Consider the following 20,906-nt stretch of genomic DNA (forward strand, 5'->3'; position numbering starts at 1 on the left):
GGAAACAATAGAAAGAATAAATAACTGGGACTTCATCAGGCTAAGGAGCTTCTTCAAGGCAAGGGAAAACAGGATTGAAACAAAAAAACAGCCCACTAATTGGGAAAAAATATTCACAAGTTATTTATCCGACAAAGGGTTAATCTCCATAATATACAAAGAACTCACACAACTCAACAATAAAAAATCAAATAACCCAATTACAAAATGGGCAGGGGACATGAACAGACATTCTCCAAAGAAGACATACGGATGGCCAATAGACACATGAAAAGGTGCTCATCATCACTAATCATCAGGGAAATGCAAATCAAAACTACACTAAGATATCACCTTACACCTGTTAGAATGGCAAAAATATCCAAAACCAAGAGTGACAAATGTTGGAGAGGCTGTGGAGAAAAGGGAACCCTCATACACTGTTGGTGGGAATGCAAACTAGTGCAGCCACTATGGAAAACAGTATGCAGATTCCTCAAAAAGTTAAGAATAGAAATACCTTATGACTCAGCCATCCCACTACTGGGTATATATCCTAAGAACCTGAAATCAGCAATTTCAGAAGCTCCATGCACCCCTATCTTCATCGCAGCATTATTCACAATAGCCAAGTCGTGGAACCAACCTAAGTGCCCAGCAACTGATGATTGGATAAAGAAGTTGTGGTATATATATACAATGGAATACCACTCAGCCATAAAAAAGGACAAAGTTGTCCCATTCACAATAACATGGATAGACCTTGAGAGTATTATGTTGAGTGAAATAAGCCAGAGAGAGAAAGACGAACTCTGTATGATTCCACTCATAGGTGGTAGTTAACATATGGACAAAGAGAACTGATCGGTGGTTGCCAGGGGAAAGGGGGGTGGGGGTAGGGTACTAGGGGTGAAGTGGTGTACCTACAACATGACTAACAATAATGTACAACTGCAACTTCACAAGGATGTTAACTTTATAACCTTAATAAAAAAAAAAAAAGATGAAATCTTGCCATTTGTGACAACACGGATGGACCTTGAGGCTATTATGCTAATCGAAATAAGTCAGACAGACAAGGCCAAATACCGTGTGATTTCACTCATATATGGAAGATAAAAACCACACACACACACACACACACACACACAGATAGAGAACAGACTGGTGGTTACCAGAGGGGAAAGGAGGAGGAGGAGGGCGGTTGAAAGGGGTAAAAGGGCACACGTGTACAGTGATGGATGGTAATTAGTCTTTGGGTGGTGAACAGGATGTAGTCTACACGGAAAGCGAAATATAATCATGTACACCTGAGATTTATATAATGTTATGAGCCAGTGTTACCTCAATTGAAAAAACACTAGTAATTCGTGGGGCTGGCCTGCTGGTGCAGCAGTTAAGTTCGCATGTTCTGCTTCAGTGGCCCGGGGTTCATCAGTTTGGATCCCGGGTGCGGACCCAGCACCGCTTGTCAAGCCATGCTGTGGCAGGTGTGCCACAGATAAAGTAGAGGAATATGGGCATGGATGTTAGCTCAGGGCCAGTCTTCCTCAGCAAAAAAGAGGAGGATTGGCAGCAGATGTTAGCTCAGAGCTAATCTTCCTCAAAAAAAACTAGTAATTCTATATTCCAAAAGCTAGTAGAAAATATAATAAAAGTCTAGGTTCTATTTATAATAGTTTCAAAAAAGATGAAATTAATTTTTAAAATGTCCAGAATGACATGAAAAACTTTAAAACTCCTCAGGGGATCGTACAGATATAAATATACAGAAAGACACATCTTATGCTTAGATAAAACAGTTTTAATCCTGTCAAAATATTAACACAAGATCCCAAGAAAATATCAATTATGTTTTTGCAAGAAACCCTGACAAAATGATATTGAAGTTAACTTTGACATATAAACAATCAAAAGAGTAAGAAAAATTCTAAAGGACAAATGAGGGAGAATGACTTACGTAAGATATAAAACATACTGTAACAGCTTAAAACTGGAAGGGAAAAAAGACTAGACAGACGAAGACATATATGAAAAGGGTATGTGACTAAGAGATGTTAAACTTTTGGGAGAAAGACAGATTATTCAAGAAATGATGATGAGTAGACTGGCTTACCATTTGGGACTGGTGGGGAAAGCAAGAGTTTTACTTTATTTCTTACATAAAAATAAATTCCAGAAGTATCATATAGGGAAACCTTAAAAAAAAAAAGTTGGAGAAAAGTCTTTAAAAAAACCTTGCAGTGCAGAAAGTCTTTCTATGCATAAAATAAAACCTTGAATCCGTAATAGAAAATTGACAAATCCAACAATGCAAAATTTAAAATTTCTGAACAGCCAAAAGAATGGAATAAATAAGCCAAAAGATAAACTGAAGGACCAATGCAAACACATACGACAAAGGATCAATATCTGTAACACAGACAGTGCTCTTAGAAATCAGTAAGAGAAAGGCAAGTGATCTTATAAGCAAATGGGCAAAAGATACAAAGGGACAGTTCACACACAAAGAACGACAACAAGGAAGAAAGGCAAGAAAACAAGGAAGAAAGGCAAGAAAACAAGCAAGAAATCAGGTGAGCCAAAGAGCGAGAAAACAAATTCAAGTGGCCAACCAACACCCTAGCAGACTCTCAATTCATTCATCACAGAGAAATTAAAGGAAATCGGGGTGATGGGAACTGTTCTGTATCTCGATTGTGGTGGTGGTTACATGACTAATGGCATTTGTTAAAACTCAACAGACTACACTCTAAGGGTGAGTTTCAATGTAAACTCTATCTCAACTTTAAAAATTCACTAGAAAGGAAACTCAAAACAAAACAAGATAATACCTTTTCACCTACTAGTTTGAAAAGTTAAATCAATAACAACGTTGGCAAAGGCATGGGAAACTGAGCACTCATAACTAATTGCTGAAGTGTAAATTGGGGTAAAATTTGTGGAAGATTATTTGAAAATATTTATCAAAATTTCAAATTCACATATGCTTTAACCAAGTAACTATGCCATTAGGAATTTATCTTTTTGATATATACTTATGCCCAAAACAAGAACATACGGAAAATGATTCTCACAGCACTAAAAAAAAAAGCTAACATTACTTGATCACGTACTTAGTCCTGGCCTATTATTGGTAAAGACAGGCCACATATTGGCCTAATATCTGCTGGGCCTTGGTTTTAAGCCTTCTGAATATACTATGTCTTATTTAATCTTTATAACCCTGTAAATTCAGGACTACACACAAAGCAGTATAACAGTGGGAGGCACTCCTCTGAACCAGAATGCAAGAGTTCATGTATATCCTGGCTCAACCATTTAACAGTTGTATGATCTTAGAAATAAAAGTATCAGCCACTCAAGTTAGTTGTGAGGTTTAAATGTGTTAATATACGTGATATCCTTACAACAATGCTAGCATGTATTAGGCTATATATACTGTAGCTAACAGTAGGAGTAACAACATAACAATAGTAACATTCCCATTGCATAGACACGGGAGCTGAGGCAGAGATTAAGGAGTTTGCCTAAAATCACACAACTGATTCTAAAGAATGAGCCCACTTAATCACTACACAAGACTTTCATGCATAATGCATTTTGGTAAAAATGTGGAATTAACCTAAATATTAGGAAATAACAATAATAATATACATCAAAAATCAGTGGACTAGTTTAATAAATTATAATCTATCAATATAATGGAATATTATGTAGATAAAGAAAGAGATTTAAGATACATTGTTGGAAAAAGGCAAACTACACAACAAAATGTAAATATGATCCCATTTGTGTATACATTTATACGCCTAAGCTTTACAGCAAATGTCTCAAAGAATATCCAAGTATCGGTGATTACACCTCTAGTGAATAGGAAAAAGGGATTAGGAAGCCCAACAGACATATTTTCCATATTAGATCTTTCTGTAACAATCAAGCAGGTTTTACTTTACTATAAAACAACTAGCCCACTCAACACTTAACAAAAGAAAATAAGACAGCCTAGGAAAAGAATGTGTGTTTCCGCCACCTGATATCATGAAAAGCAGGACTCTGTCGCTCTCAGGGTCAAAGGTCTCAGCAGCTTTTCCTAATCCACCTCCCTAAACCTTCCCAAACTATTCCCGATTCTTCCTAGGTTCTCATCTCACAATACAGTCTTGCCCTTCACATCTTCCCTCGTTCCGTCATACTTCACATTTCATAGGAAGTCATTCTCATATTTCAGTCTTTTGCTTCCCTATTCACAACTCGAGACTCTTCTGGCAGCTCTGCTCCCTGTGGACACCAGGCATAAACCCCTCATCCAGTCAAATCACTGACACCTAGCCACCGTGGCACCCCTGAGTTCACCCCACACACCAAGTGCTTCTCACCACCCACTACAATGCCCCTAAGTTTCCTTAACTTATGCCCACCTCTTTCTCTGCCTCCCTCTCCTGCCTTTTTCATCACTCCAGGTCACATTCTTGTCTTGACACAGATAAAACACTGCCGTTCCTTGAAAGGTATAAGGAGATAACTGCAAGTCATAGTAAAAACACAGAGATGAAAGATAAAATCCTCACCCTCAGGACCTTGGATTCTAGTACCGAACTTGAGTAAGCAAATATTTGCAGAAGACTATGAGAATGGCTGTAAAAGCAGCATGTTGAGGATGCTATCATCATTCAGAGGAAAGATCATACGAAGAGGAAGAAGGGAGGTTTCTCGTCACTACTGCTTCTGCCACTATTCTATCCTATTACTAATACCAACACAACCGCCACCCAATGGGAGGTTACTACGTACTAAAATACATACATCAGCCTTCTTGAATCCTTATAATAAGAAGTCTGTTTGGAAGGAACTATCTTTATCTCCATTTTATGAAAGAGCAAACTAAATCTTAGAAAGTTTAACAATTTGCCCAAAGTAACAAAGGAAGTTGCCAAGTAACAGACCCAAGGCTAACCCTTGGTACATGATCCAGAAACTACCATCTTCTCTGATTGTACTAACATTAGATGGGGCAGGGGAGGACAGAGCCTAGTGATTAAAAGCACAGACTCTGGAGCAACACTGCCTGACTGCAAATCCCAGGCACCATTTCTAATGACCCTGGGCATCAAGCCTCAGTTTCCCCATCTGAAAATGGGAATTAAAAAAAGGACATACCAAGGGGGGTTTACTTCTGGCATGATGGAATGAGGGAGCTGACAAAAGCAACTAAAAAGCTGGCCAAACTGTCAAAAGCAACCATTCCATCACTATGGAGATAAACTAACAGCAAAAACAACTGAGAAACTTATTCATGAAAACCACTGAACTCTGGGATTTCATAAAAATTACAAACTTTTGTGCTCCAAAACACATCATTGAGAGAAAGAAAAGCTACAGACTGGGAGCAAAAATTTACATATCCTATATCTGAGAAAAGATTTGCACCCAGAATACATAAAGAACTCCCACAACTGAAAAATAGTACAATCTGATTTCTAAAATGGCAAAAAGAGCCAAATAAACCTTTTACTAAAATGGCTAAAAAGCACATGAAAAGGCACTTAATATTACTAGTCATTAGGAAAATATGAAATTGAAACGACAATGAGATACCACTACACACCCACTAGAATGACAAGACCCAATGTTGGCAAGAATGTAGAGAAACTGGAACTCTCATACATTGCTGAAGGCAATGTAAAATGGGTTGGCTTTTAAACTCTTTTCTTTTTTCCTTATTGTGGGAAAAATGATTAAAATGCATGGCTAAATACAGATCATGAAGGTGCAGCCACTATGGAAAACAGTATGGAGATTCCTCAAAAAATTAAAAATAGAACTACCATACGATCCAGCCATCCCATTACTGGGTATTTATCCAAAGAGCTTGAAGTCAGCAATCCCAAAAGTCCTATGCACCGCAATGTTCATTGCGGCATTATTTACAATAGCCAAGACATGGAAGCAACCTAAGTGCCCATCAACAGACGAATAGATAAAGAAGATGTGGTACATATATACAATGGAATACTACTCAGCTGTAAAACAAAACAAAATCATTCCATTTGCAATAACATGGATGGACCTTGAGAGAATTATGTTAAGTGAAATAAGCCAGCTAGAGAAGGACAATCTGTGTATGACTCCACCCATATGAGGAATTTAAAATTATGGACTAAGAACAGTTTAGTGGATACCAGGGAAAGGTGGGGTGGGGGGTGAGCACAAAGGGTGAAGTGGTGCACCTACAACACGAATGACAAACATTACTGTACAACGGAAATTTCACAAGATTGTAACCTATCATTAACTCAATTAAAAAAAAAAAGAAAAAGAAAATAAATAAATAAATAAATACAGATAATGAAAAGATCTGTGATAGGGCAGACACATTTCAGACCCCGAGACATCACTCTGCGTCAGTTCACACAGACCATGGACTTTCTTTCTTCTACAGCTGTATAATACTTGTGCCTGGACTTTTTATGCTTTTTGTGGTACCTCGAGAAACAGAAGTTTCTCATCTTACTTTAGTTGAATTTGTTAGTCTATTGTTTGCCTCTTCTATTGTCTCAAGAAGTCTTTCTGATACTAAAGCATAAATTCTCCTGTATCTCCTATAGAAGTATCGAAGTTTTGAATTTCACATGTAAGTCCTTGATTAATCTAGTATTGATTTACGTATAAGGGAGGGATTAATTTGCATTTTTTCAGATGGATAACCAATGGGCCCAACATATTCACAGAAAAATACTGACCGTCATAATAATCAAAGAAATACAAATTAAAATAGTAATGATTTTTCACAAGTCAAATCAGCAAAGATTTTCTAATGATGATATTCATTACTTGAAATGTCTTAATATAGTTGTAAAAGATAACATGCTATAGGCAACTCTTAAAAATATTCAGTCTTTGACCGAAAAATGCTATTTTTATAAATCTTCAAGAAATAACGTGAAACTAAAGCATAACAATGGCCCTTGTATTATTATAAATGAAAAAAAGTCAATTCAAATTTTAAAAATCAGAGACATTTTAATTTCCACAGTATGAGAACTGTAAACAAAATTCTGGCACATCTACACAATGGAAATTTAGGGAACCACTAAAACTGATATTTATACAGAGTTATAAATAACATGAGGGAAAAGTTCATATTGTTCATTTGTTAAATGCAAAAACACAGGAAACAAAATCGTATGTAAAGCGTGGTCTTGATTATGTAGAAAGAATAGGGAGGAAAACCAGGCCAGAAAGAAACACAGCATAACTGTCAACTGGATTGCAGAAGTCTTTGTAAATATGATTTTCAATATTTATTTTCAAAATACTCTACAATAAACATGGAGTGTTTTTATAAGAATAAAGTCTGTGAGCCTGCTTTTTCTTAAGTTACTTTTTCAAAGGGACTGGCTGAGTAAATCCATCAGGTTAAAGCAAAATGCAAGGCCTTTTCTTGGCTTCCAGGTACACCATGACCGCCAAACAAAAAAATAAATCAACAGATAAGAATATTGCATTATTTTTGTTTTATTAGAACCTAAACAGCCTCCTCCTCTCCTCACTATACCCAAATAAATTTTGCAAATCTGACATTTCATTTTGTTTGGTGTATATGTAGTCGGGGACTGGCCTGAAATATTCAGTCTAAATGACTGAAGAGCAATAACCCCGCCAGCTTTTCAACGACCCTCTTCCCTCTATACTTAGTTGACATTGCATGATTAGTCATAATAATTTCCTAGCATATATTCTCAATTCCCTTCCCGCACTGTCACTCTGAATAACTCTCTTGGCAAAACCACAACATTAGTTAAAGCCAATTCTGCCTACACCACGCCTGCTCCTTACAGGGGAAGGCGGCTGGAGGAACACATAACCACTCTGATTGGTCTCACTTATAGCTATGACCATGAACCTCAGATGGAGCCTTACCATCACCCAGAAATCAAGCCACATCTCCCTGGTCCCTTCACTCTCACTTTCCTTGCCGACCATTTCACATATTTCCTCACAGCTATAACACTTACTCCCCCATCTTCCTATTTCACTGAGAAAATTAAATTAAAATCAGAAGAAAACTTCAGATTTCAACACTACATCTACCCACTTTCCATATTTATTTCCATCCAGTTACTCTACAGATCTACGCACCTTTCTAAAGGCACCACTCCACTTGCGTACTTGACCTCCTTCACTTCCCAACAATTTCCCTCTCTACTGGGTCACTCCTAAAAATGTCACTTCTCATAAACTTGTCTTGAGCACACTTTTCCCACCAGTGATGGTTCTCTCTCTTTAATCCCTTCTACAACAAAACACCTTGGGAGAATCATGCATACTTGCAGTCCACAATTCCCTTTCTCCCACTTTCTCTTAAACTCACACCAGAGGCCTGCTCTACCACTACACAGAAACTGCTCGTCAAGTTCACTAATGACGTCCACACTGCAAATCCAGCATCAATTCTCAGCGCTCATCTAAGATGCTCTATCAACAGCGCTGGACACAGCTGATCACTCCTTCTCATACTACTCTGCCTCCAGTCTCTTAATGTTGGAGTACCCCAGCACCCAGATGTTGCTCATTTCTTTTCCAGCTACACTTATGCCCTTCAATGACTTCACTCATCCTCATGCTTTAAATAACATCCATGTGTCATCCACCCTCAAATTTCTCTTAATTTAGCCTAGTTGTAGTCAATTCCCTGTCTTGACATTGCCACTTTGTGTCTTATAGATATCCGAGACTTAACAAGTTCAAAACAAAACTTGGATCTCTTTCACGCTACCCCAGACTTGCTCTACTTGCAGTCTTTCCCACTTTTGTTTATGGCTACTCCATTCTTCCAACTGCTCAGATCAAAAGCTGTGGAATCATCCATGGCTCCTCTCATTCTCTCATACTCCACATTCAGTATGTCACAAGATCCCAATCTCAGCCATCTTCAAAATATACAGAGAATCCCATCACTTTTTACCACCACACTGGTCCAAGCTACTGTCCTATCTCACCTGCATTACTGCAATAGCCTACTAATTAGTTTCCTTGATTTCTCCTTCGGCCCCCTACAGTCTTTTCTCAACATGGCACTGGTGCTCAGGGAACTAGCACAAATGCTGACACTGGCTGCTAATACTACCCTGAATAATAAAGTCCTTTATCTCCGGCCCAGGACTCTCATGTCTTCTGGCAGTAACCATGAAACTATTTCAGGCTAACTTATTAGCTTGCACATAGGGAAAAATCTCCAACTCTTCACAGTTCCTGACAACAACATGCAAATACAAATAAATTAAACATAGCAAATGTCGCAGAATTGCTTCGACTTCCTTTAGAGCCTCTAGATCTCAGCACAATAAGCTTTATTTTAGAAAGCAATATAAATATTTGCATGGCTACAAAGGTGGATAAAGAAATTTAAAGATAAGAAAAATGGACTTAAAGTTGCCATAAAATTTAAAATTTTATAAATTAAAAATAAACTTCTAATTACAGCAAAAGCTCTAATAAATTTTCAAGTGATTCAGTCCCACTTTGTAGGCTACTGACACAAAAATATAGGGTAGCACTAAGTTTGCTGTGTGACACTGCGTGAATCTTCTGAGTCTCAGTGTTCCCATATAAAATAGAGGCTGATCTCTAAAGCATGTCCAGCTCTAAAACTACCTGATTCAATGAAAATAAAATATGCAGAGACTTAGAAATTTAACCTGCAGAGAAGATTTACGTGAATATTTATAAGCATCTTTTCCTAAAACTGTGTTCAATACATTCCTATTAAATTGAATATGAAACAAATGTTCATAAATTTAATCATTTGAAATGTTAATAGAGCTGGCTGATAAGAATTGATTAATGAAATAAACCTACTCTTTAATTTTTTAATTCAGATTTTAACATGTTGGATTTAAAAAGTAGTACATTTATATACTAATTCATCACTGTCTTTATGTATGTATGTATTAAATTTCTAATGTATACATTTTTATACCTTTCTGAGCACTTACTAAGGTTTTAGCTAAAAACATGGCAAATTCCCTAAACAATCCTACCACTTTCACTGCCTATCAGCAAGTAGGACCTCACTGGTTAAACTACAGAGTAGATACTATCCTTTGAGAATTTGTGACAAACTACTAACAATTAAGTACGGTCCAAAGATCTGTTTTGGTTTTTATTCTGGAGCAGGGGTGCTATAGCAAATAGTACAATGACGAATTTCCTTCATTACTTTTCAGTCTTCAAAATTTAAACTAATTTGTTTATACATAAAATCTCTTAAATATATTGAACTGCTAAAGCAAAAATTTTTAGCTTCTAAAAGCAACATGCACACAAAAACTGAAAAGTAATACAATTGCTTTGATGGCTCTCAGTGTTAAGTCTTAACACAAAAGCTCCAATTTAAAAAGCAATTTGTCAATTATTCAAATGCTTTTGCAGAGAACACGTAAGATTTTTTCACTCAGTTTGCATTAGAGAATATGAGCTTTCAGTTAAAATAGTCTTTTCTTCATTTTCTTTAAGTACACCCAAATTAAGAATAGCAGATTTGGGATACAAAAAGTAATCCACATAAGATTTATTAAATGTATACTAACAGCAAACATAAACCTCATTCATTAAGCATTTAAGATAAAGGGGATCCTGCAGAGGGATAATTATTCAAATTAGTAATATACCCCTATTAAGCAAATCATACAAATCTTACAAAATGGAAAAGCTTATATGCATCATAAAATAACAACTTAATTGTCAAAAGCAACTTACTATAGGTGGCTAAACATGGGATCTCTTGATGCTTTTAAAATAACCTAACTTAAAATAACTCATGTTACCCACTACAGATCAGCAGGCATTTCATAATTAAGTTACACAGAACTCGGTGACATAGAGGGGCTTCATGACAGCACTAACTGAAAACCTTTATTTAAAGCAAAATTAGATGTGGGTTTCCCTCAGAGTAAAAGGCTTTAATATTCACTGATGATAGCAAAACAAACAAAAACTATTAAAAAGAACAAAAAAACTTTGGATGAGCCACTGATGAAACGTACTTCTTTATCTCCTCTATCCTCAAAAAACACAAGGACAACGAGAACTGGGAAGCAAACGACAGCAGATGAGAACAGTGTTAACTGGCTTAACCAGACTGGAGAAAGCTGAAATCCAAGCCTGTGGAAGGGAAGGCAACAAAAAGCAAGGCTAAGAAAAGGTATCACCAATCGGAAAGAAGAGTCAGATGCGATTTATTTTACAAAGTGGTAGGAGAACAGTTAGAAAACAAAACTCTTAGAATCAAAATTAAAAATTCATAGAAGAAAACCTGAGGAAATTTTCTCCCAAGGAAATTTTCTCCCAAGAAAAGAAGCCCCCCAAAAAATTGACTTGAAAAATTGAGGAAAAAACTAAAAAAAATTAATATATCAATGCAGGGGGTCCAACATCCAACAAAGAAGAGCTTCAGCCAGGAAAAAAAAAAAAAAAATGAAGGGGAAGAAATTTTAAAATTTTCCCAGAACTGAAGAACACAAGTTTACAGACTAAAAGGATCCATGAAATGCTCAGTACACCCAAAGAAGAAAAAATAATCATCAGGTACATGAAATTTTAAAATTTAGGAGATAATACAAAAGTACTATAAAGCTTCCAGAAAGAGAAAAAAATTACATGCAAATGATCAGGAAACAGATGGCAATCGACTTAATAGTAACACGGAAAGCTGGAAGCTGGTGGGGCAACGCCTTCAAAATTTCAAGAGAAAATTTACTTCCAGTATGGCACACATTTACAGTCAGTGACTCTTCTTGTGCACCTCCACATTTCTCCGCATCCGTGCAGGGCCACATGACCGGTTCTGGCCAATGGACATTGAGCAAAAGTGACATGTGTCACCTCTGGCCAAATATTTAAGTGCCAGCTTGTGAGCTCTCAGCTCTCTTTTGCATTTACTGTAGTAACTTAGAGCCATGGAGTGATGTGCTGGGGAAGTGCAGGTGAAAGCAGACTGGATCCAAAGGAAGATGCCAGAGGAGCCTGCAGCAGGCCTGCAGCAGACTTGGCGAAAGCAAGAAATAACCCTTTATTTATGCACTGAGATTTCAGTTAATCTGTCACTGCAGCATAATCTGCTTTATCCTGACATTAACATTAACCTAGAATTCTATACACAGACTATAAATCAAATTATTTAGAATATAGACATTTTCTGACATGCAAAGTCCCAAAAAGAAAAACACAAACTCTTCACCTTTCTAGGAGGTAAACTAAGAAAAAGAAAACAGGTAACTGCACTTAGGAAAGAGGAGAAAAGAATCTCTAGATGGATGGTATAGCTCCTGCTGTTCAGCCTGTTTGAGGCACTGTCCCTGCTGCCTATAGCTCTTCCCAATAAAATATGGGTCACCCTCCAAAAGCCGATTCAACTGTGAAATCCTCCATGAAGACACACAAATTCAAACTCCCCAGCTCTCATAAGGAAATGAAACCATCAACGGCAAGAAGAGGTGCATACATCAGACTGCATTCTGAAATCTGCTAGTGATGAGGTGTGTGACTCTGGGCAGCTTATGGAACCACTCTTAGTCTCCATTTTCTCATCACCTGGATAAGGACAAAGCTGGTCAATAATCAAAAAGATCTAATTCTAAAATGCAGTAATTCTGCAAACGTATAAAACCACTAAAATCCTAATATAATTCTATGTTTAGTACATGCTTACATATTCTGACAGACTGTGATATTTGGTAATAATGTTATTCTCTAAGTATATATGTATCTGTTACTTTAAAAGCAAAGTCAGGGGGGCCGGCCCCCTGGCCAAGTCATTAAGTTCAAACACTCCGCTTCGATGGCCCAGGGTTTCACCGGTTCAGATCCTAGGCACCGCTCATCAAGCCATGCTGAGGGGGCATCCCACATAGCACAACCAGAGGCACTCACAACAAGAATACACAACTATGTACTGGGGTGGGGTGGGGGGTCTTTGGCAAGAAGAAGAAAAAAAGAAAGAAGATTGGCAACAGATGTTAGGTGCCAACCTTTAAAAAAAAAAAAAAAAGCAATGCCAATAGACAAAAATGACTATTGACCAAAGGATGACAATATTTCCTTTAAAAACCAAAATTAAACTTTAATAGCAAACACCTTCATAATTATAAACACTGAAAGGAAAATCAGATAAAGTAACAAGTCTACCAGTGAGAACTCATCTTCCTTTAAAAGCATATCAACCCTGTTGCTTCGCCCATCCAGCATGTCACTGGTGTGGCCAGAATAATGTCTATCATGACAAGTACAACCATAAGCAGCATCAAAGAAGAGGCTATCCAGACCACTTGGTGAATACTTTCTAAATAGTTCTAAAGAATAACATTAAACCCTTAAAACTGTTTTTGATGGAAATCTTATCTAATGGGAGCCACCTATTCCTCTGCCTTCTTAAAAGAGATACTTTAAACACAACCATGTATATTAAATATAATCTCAAGTGTCATTAAACTGCTGTATATAGACAGATGCCTCTTCCGATGACTGAATTTACCTGTTGGAAAATTTCAGGATGGCACAGCGACACCTTCACGGCTTCCTGATGCTCAGGTAACTGTCTGTCTCCCAGGCCTTCAGAGCACTTCGGTCTTCTCTTCTTTCTCCTCTATTACTCAAGAGTCTGCTCCAGGGACAATGGAATAGTCACCGTGCCCCGAACATAGTGTCCAAGTGTGGTGCCCTTTTAATAATTTTAAGAAAAAATTTCAGTGTGATGGCTGTTAAGAGTGACAAAATAACATTAAAACAAACAGTATGAAAACAAGAGGGCAAGGCCTTGCAGAAGGTCAAGTGAAGCACCTTTTCTGTTCCAGATCTCCCACCAACCAACTGCAACGAGCCAGCACCAAGAATCCAGTGGCTGCTCACACTGCAGCCATCGCAATCCTCACAATTCTAGCAGCCCCACCGTTAACACTTCCACAGACTCCCATTCTCCTTCCTCTTGTATTCCCGTTTTCCTTGTCCCTTTGGTCTCTCACCCTTTCCCCATACAGGGCTTCCTAAACAAGAACAACCAAGTCTTACATACACGCTGCTGACTGACCAGAATACTCTTTTCAACTAATCACAGTGTATTTTAAACTAATTATTACTATTAGCACTTGATATATTCCAGGTACTGAACTCATACATTTACATGCATTATCTTATTAAATTTTCACACCGATGTTGAGAAAGGCACTATTATTATTTTATAGATAAGGCAAATAAGACAGTTTATTCTACAAACCTACCCTACAAAATCACAGTGCTGAACTTCAAACCTAGATTTGCATCCCTAGGAAAGACTGCCTTCACCAGTTGTGATGGGCGTCACCCAGGTCTCTGGCTTGTCTAACTTCAAATGAGTTTTTCCCTCCTGTTTAATTCTACATCAGATAATCAAGGATGCCAGAATGTCCCAGAGAACTGAGGTTTTTACCTTACTAAGCTATGTAAGCTAACATCAAGGGAAATGTGCTTTCGAGTAGCTACTCTCCACACACTATTAATAACTACACTTCCAGAGGTGATGAAGGCCCGTGCATCTTTGCGGTCAGCCAGTTGGGTATGTGTGTGAACTCAGATACACGTTATGGCCCTACAGGTAGAGACAATTCTCTCTCTGTGGTGCTATTTGGGCCGTGCAGTACAAGAACTTTGGCCTTATTAGTGCTAATAATTTATTCAGCTGAGCAGATCAGCTCCGATAGGGATAACTAAGCAACGGATTTCTAAGATCTACACAGCATATCTTTGTCTTTAATGTGTAGATAACGATGTAAAAACTACAAGCACTTTCTGTACACGACATCCCTATTCAGTGGTCAGGCCCCCGTGGGAATGTTAGGGAGAAGAAAGAGAAAGACCACAGACCACACCCTGCCCACATGAAACTTATGTGGGGAGATAGACGAGAAACAAGTAAACAATTACAGACTGTAATAAATGTTATGATGGAAACATACAAATTGATAAGACGGGATTACTGAAGGAGCTATAAGGAAGACTAGTCAGGCAAGGCTTCTCTGAGGTGGTGACCCTGGGCATTAAGATCTGAGAATGAACCAACCGGACAAGGAGCTACTGAAGAACATTCTAGGCAAATAGAACTACTGTGTCAAAGATGAGGAAGCCAGAAGCAGCCTGGGATGTTGAGGAACAGAAAGGCTGGAGCATAACTCTCTGGTAAGGCAGAGAGATGGCTGTTCAAGACCAGCTGAAGAACTAGGCAGCAATCTTGAGGCCAACGGTAAAGACTGTGGATTTTACTTCAAACAAAACATATACTCAACATAACTGTCAGATGGACTATTATCCCCTCTTTAGCTGCACATGAGGAACAGGACTCAAAGGGAATCTAAAATGTGTTCAAGGTCACATACTAGTAAGATACACTCTTTCCTAAAGATCTAACACCTCCAAAACGTCCTCTGAGCGCAACGTGAGAAGTGAAATCTTCAATGACTTTATCTAAGTATGTCTATTCTTGAAACAGCCAACTAAAAACAACTGTCTCAACTAAGTAAAATTTAACGTTCGTATGGATCATCAAAGACCTTGAAGTCAGTTGACAGTAAAACGTGCCGTCAGTTCTAAAGCCTTCGCCACTTAGTAGCTAAACCAACGTGCGGTACATAAGAAATTAACCACAATAAAATTAATGACAATCTCACTCCCAATTTAAAACATGTCCCACCGCTGTTTCTGTTTTTACTACCTGGTCAATTCTTTCGATCAATCTAGTCATACAAGAAAATTCCCCCTTTTATGACATATATTAGTATTATAAATTTCTCCCTAGTAAAAGGAATAATTTTACAAAAGTACTCAGGCACCACAGATGTGCCATTTTCAAAATTGGAAGTTAGGGATGAGGACAAGAGAACTAAATTAGACAATCTTCACTTTCCATAAAAGATGCAACAAACAGAAAATAGCAAAAGATGATCTTAGCTGTAGGTCGCTTACCTGCCTACACTTACTAAGACAGTCACCATCTTACCGACAGGGATAGTTCTGAGAAATGCGTCCTTAGGCAATTTCGTCGTTGTGCGAACACCATAGAGTATACTTACACAATCCTAGATGGTACAGCCTACTACACACCTAGGCTATATGGTACTAATCTAATGGGACCACTGTCGTACACGCGGTCAATCGCTGCCTGAAATGTCTTTCTGTGGTGCCTGACTATATACACATCCATTAGTTATACGACCTCATAAATAACATGGAGTATTTGACTACAAACTTCAACATATTTCTGTGCTGTGTATCGACCCATTTGACGTTTCTGCATATTTTTCAGAGAACAATAACAGTAATTGCCACCAATTCAGAAAAGGATGTAACATTTTCTTTCCTGGGAGTATATTATGACTTTTAAACAAGATCACACAATTACTGCTATGAGCAAAATAAAACATACTACTAGTAACAAAAGTTTCCTGAAAACTGACCAAAATGGAGAAAACTACCAGAACTTTCTCTGAGTAGTGAAGTTACATAATGAGGCAGACTTAAGATACTTGCTTCCCTTCCCTAAAAAGAGAGCCACGCAAAGAACGTGCAGGACCACAAAATGACTCGGAATCCAGTCAGGGCAGCAGCAGAGCTTTTCCTCCCAGCCCCTGGTCAGTGGCACCCAACCCCTCCTCTGCCGTTCCCTGCAAGGTGCTCCTAAGGGAAGGCGCCAGGTGACACCTGAGGGTGTGCCCCTGGGTCCTGTGGAGGCCATGCTTAAGGCCTGCCTATCTTCCCACTAAAAGAAGCGGAAATGGGCAGTGCCAGGGACTTCCCACCAATTCAGAAGATTCTAAAGATCATCATAAAGGGAAACAGTGTTTCAAAAGAGATGCTGAAGGGAGTCCTAAAAGGGGTAAAGGTTCAGGTGAATATCCTGGCTGATCCTTACCCAGACCAAACAGTGGAAAGCACTTGCCAAACCCCAGATAATGTTCTTCTTTACGAAGTCCACGGTCAATGGGCCAGCTTCCCGAAAGGCAACAAGAAAACATGAGGGAGGGTGCTGGAACCAAAGGGTTGAGGCCACATTTTGTCTAGAGCTGGGACAGACTCTGACACTCACCATATCCACGCTAGGTGACACAGGACAGAGGCGAAATTAGCACAGGGCAAGTATCACAGGCTACTTCAAATGGTTTTCTCTGTGCAACTTGGTAAATAACTCCGACTCTCCACAGCACTAAATATTCCTTCTAAAATTCATTCATTCAAGTAAGCTAAGTGGATTTCATGTTGTGGCAGTTGGGACGTTAAAAAAAAGTCAAATTAAATTAATGCCTACTATGGTTGAGAAGACGCGACAATATTTCATCCTGAAGTAGATGCCTGTTTACTCTTGTTTGATTACAAATATATCTTTATTCCCAGGAACACAGTCAATTAAAAACGTACTTGGGAAACGTTTTGCGTCTCATTCACGTTATCGTCGTGATTACTATGTTCTCCGTCTTCATACACAGCAGCACATCGCCCTAGCAGGGGGAGACGTTCAACAAACATTTGTAGAACTGAATCCTACATTATGCATGTCATTCCTGGGAACCTGAGTTCCACCACATATCCCTACCTGGCCCTTAATTCCAAAACGTGGGAATAGGGACCCCAAGTTTCACATTCCGACTCAATGGTAAGGTGGCATACAGATCACTGCACACATTCCAAGTTTTGCGCCAGGACCTGCCACCGAGAAATGTCACTAGCTCTGCTACATGACGAGCCACCATGGTGTCCCTGAAGTTGCCAACTCCTGAAGCAAATTAAACATCAAGGCCCGTCTCGGTCGCAGGGGCAGCGCGAAACCCACAATCCCCTCACCCATGGAAGGACGTGAACAGCCAGAAGCGCCTTCACCGGGAGCGAGCCAGGCTCCCGGCCCCCCGCGACCTCCCGGGTCGGCGGCGGCCCGACGCGGCCTGGGCCCTCCCGAGCGCGCCCTCCGGCCCCGGGCCCCGAGCGCCGAGCCCGAGGAGGGGCCGAGCGGCCGGGCGGTGGGCCGAGGAGACGCGCAGGCCCCGCGCCGCCGCCCCAGGCCTCGCCGAGCCCCGGCCTCTCCCCGGCGGGCCGCGGGCAACAAAGGCGGCGGCCGGGCGCGGCGCGCGGAGGCCTGGAGGCCGAGGGGTCGGGCGGGCGGGCGGCGGAAGCAGGCCTCGGCCCTCCCCGGCCCGGCCCCCGGCCCCCGCCCGCGCCCGCGCCCCGCCGGACCCTCGGCTGCAGGGGCGCCGGGCGGCCTCCGGGCCCCCGCGCCGGACCCGCCTCCGCCGCTCGAGGCGCCGGGCCCCCGCGGCCAGTTCCCCGGGAGGCGGAGGCGCGGGAGGCCGAGAGCAGCCCCGGCCCCCGCCTCGGCCCCGCAGACGCTCACCGGCGGCGGCCCGCTCCGCTTCCTCGCCCAGCGCCGGCGCGACTGCGGCGCGCGGCCCTCCTCTCCCGCAACTCCTCCTCCCGCCTCCTTCCTCCTCCTCTTCCTCCTCCTCCTGCTCCAGGAGGGGCGCGCCGCCGCGCCTTGGCCGCGGGGGGAGCGGCTGCCGACAAGCCGCGCGGCCCTCCCGCGCCCACCGCTCGGCCCGCGGCGCCGGCGGGGCCCCGGGCGGGGGCGCGCGGGGGGCGGGGGGGGGGCCCCCGGGCGCGGGGGGCGGGCCGCGCAGGGGCGCGCGGGGGCGGGGGCGCGCCGGGTCGGGGCGCGCGGAGGTCTGCGGCCGCGGCGGCGAGGGGCGCAGGCGGGGCGTTCGGGCGTTGGATAGGGGTCCGGGCCCGGCGCCCCTCCGCCCGAGCCCGCGGCCGGCCGCGCCTCGGGGCTGGTGCTTCGTCTTGTGCTTCTGTCTTCGGGTGGCCCCGGCTAACGCGGGGAGGAAAATCTCGGCCCCCGGCACCGCCGCCCCCCTCCCCGTGCGGCCGGGCGGCGGCCCCACACGGCCCGGGGCCGCTCACCTGGCGCGGGGACCCCCTGCCTCCTCCCCGCAGGGAGGGCGAGACCGAGGACCGTGAGCACCCCCGCCGGAGCGGGACCCCAGCGCGGAGGCCCTTCCCCACGCTTCCTCTAGCTTGATCGTAAAATCGGCTTGTTAGAAGAAAACTTATTTGTTTCAAGCCATCTACTTTCCATCTAGTCCTTTTTAGTGGGGTTTTATCCGAGTAACAGTTCACTATTGTTCGTGCCGCTGAATTCTAAGGTAGTGTGATGCAAAGTTGCGTGTTGGGGACTTGACTCATTTCTTTGGAAATTGGCTGAATGTGCTGCTAACGTATAGCAAATTTGATTTTTGTCAGAATCAAGAGGAAAATGTTTGTCTTTGGGTAAAAAGCGATTAAAGATAAGTATCATTAAAATCTAACAAGAATTATTGTTGACTGTAAAAGTTGTTTTTTGAATAGTATAGTCGTTTTAAAAAGGAACCCAGGGGGCCAGCCTGTGGCTGAGTGGTTAAGTTCCTGCGTTCCCCTTTGTTGGCTTGGGTTCACCGCTTAGGACCTGGGCGCCACTCTGCACGCTGCTCAGCGAGCCATGCCGTGGCACATCTCACATGGAGGAACTAGAATGACCTGTAGCTAGGATATACAACTGTGTACTGGGGCTTTGGGAGGACAAAAAAAGAAAAGAGGAAGATTGGCAACGGATGTTAGCTCAGGGCTAATCTTCCTCCCCCCCCCCCCAAAAAAAAGGAACCAAAAAAATAAGGCTAGGAAAAAAAGAAAAAAAAGAAAGCTGTTTGAGTGTGAATTTCTATCTCAATAAAGCTGTTAAAAAAATAATTGATTTTAATTCATATAAAAGTCTGATATACAATACTCAGCTAAAAAAAAGCTCATCTAAAGAAAAACTGTAGATTAATAATTTAAAAATTGGATTCCGGTGATTCCATAGGTTTTTATGCCTGAGTATAGTTTATGTAAGGTTGATGTCATTTCTTGTGTGTGATTCTCCAGACCACGGCTGTCTTAAGTTCCTATTCGAATTTATCAGTACACCCCTATCATTATTGTTAACCTGATTTAAATGCAACCCGGTTCTCAAATATCTAATCGTAGTGAATGTAGAGTGAGAGAGAATGGTCAGAGAGGTTAGTAGTAATAACAAGGAGTAATCAGAAAAGAAGCAAACTTTTCAACCCCTCCCCCCTTGTGTTGACCCCCCCTCAGAGGAGAATTCAAGGGATAGGTTGGCGTGTCAGGGCCAGGTGTCTCCTCACCTGACCTCAAGCAGAGCGGGAGCTGGAGGCTGTGCAGTGGGGCTGCTGAGCTCTAAGCAGCACTGGGCTGAGCTGACTCCTCCAGGAGACACCACCAAGCCCCTGGGCTTCTGAGTCTGGCAGAGCTGGTCTGGCATCTCAGCTTTGACAATTCATATTATTGTGTGACCTTAAGGAAGTTTCTCTGTTGTAACATCAGTTTCTACTTTTGTGAAAGGGAGACGGGTGGGAGAGTGGGTTTTGATCCTAACTATATCAAATAGTTGTGAATATTACATGAAATAATACATGAAAACCACTTCACTTGGTGCCTGGTCCATAATGATTATTACTAGGTAATGTATATTTTATGGGCCAGACACTGCATTAAGCCCTTTTGTATATATTATCTCTTTTAGTTTTGGCAATAATCTATCTATAAGGTCAGTATTATCATCATCCCCATATTACAGACGAGGAATAAGTAGGAAATAACTTTCCCAAAGTCACACAGCTACTATGAGGCTGAGCTGCAATTCAGACGTAAGTCTCTCTGACTCCAGAATATGAGCTCTGAACCACTAAATTAAAATAATAGTGATAGCAATATTAATAATCCAGCAGCAACTTTAGTGCAGAGATACTAGTGGCTAAATATACTATTAAAATCTCCATTCTTGGCTGAATTCCAAACTTATTGGCTGTAGGCAGGTG

At 41.3% G+C, this 20,906-nt stretch overlaps 1 protein-coding gene across 7 annotated transcripts in view; it reads right to left on the bottom strand.

The window, feature by feature from the left end:
- Positions 1-19,271, bottom strand: part of SOCS6 (suppressor of cytokine signaling 6) — a 40,537-nt gene extending 21,266 nt beyond the window's left edge. For 2 of the 7 annotated variants that reach the window (XM_044774861.2, XM_044774863.2), the window contains exons 1-2: positions 18,389-18,607; positions 13,514-13,699 (exon numbers count right to left, since the gene is read on the bottom strand). The gene's annotated coding sequence lies outside the window, so the exon portion shown is untranslated. Of the gene's footprint in view, positions 1-13,513; positions 13,700-17,421; positions 17,792-17,844; positions 17,867-18,388; positions 18,608-18,954 lie in introns of those variants that run through there. The other 5 variants (XM_070512871.1, XM_044774862.2, XM_014862698.3 and 2 more) reach the window with 5 other exon arrangements.
- Positions 19,272-20,906: the final 1,635 nt, after the last annotated feature.

Source organism: Equus asinus, chromosome 7 (genome assembly GCF_041296235.1).
Source record: "Equus asinus isolate D_3611 breed Donkey chromosome 7, EquAss-T2T_v2, whole genome shotgun sequence".
NCBI lineage: Eukaryota > Metazoa > Chordata > Mammalia > Perissodactyla > Equidae > Equus > Equus asinus.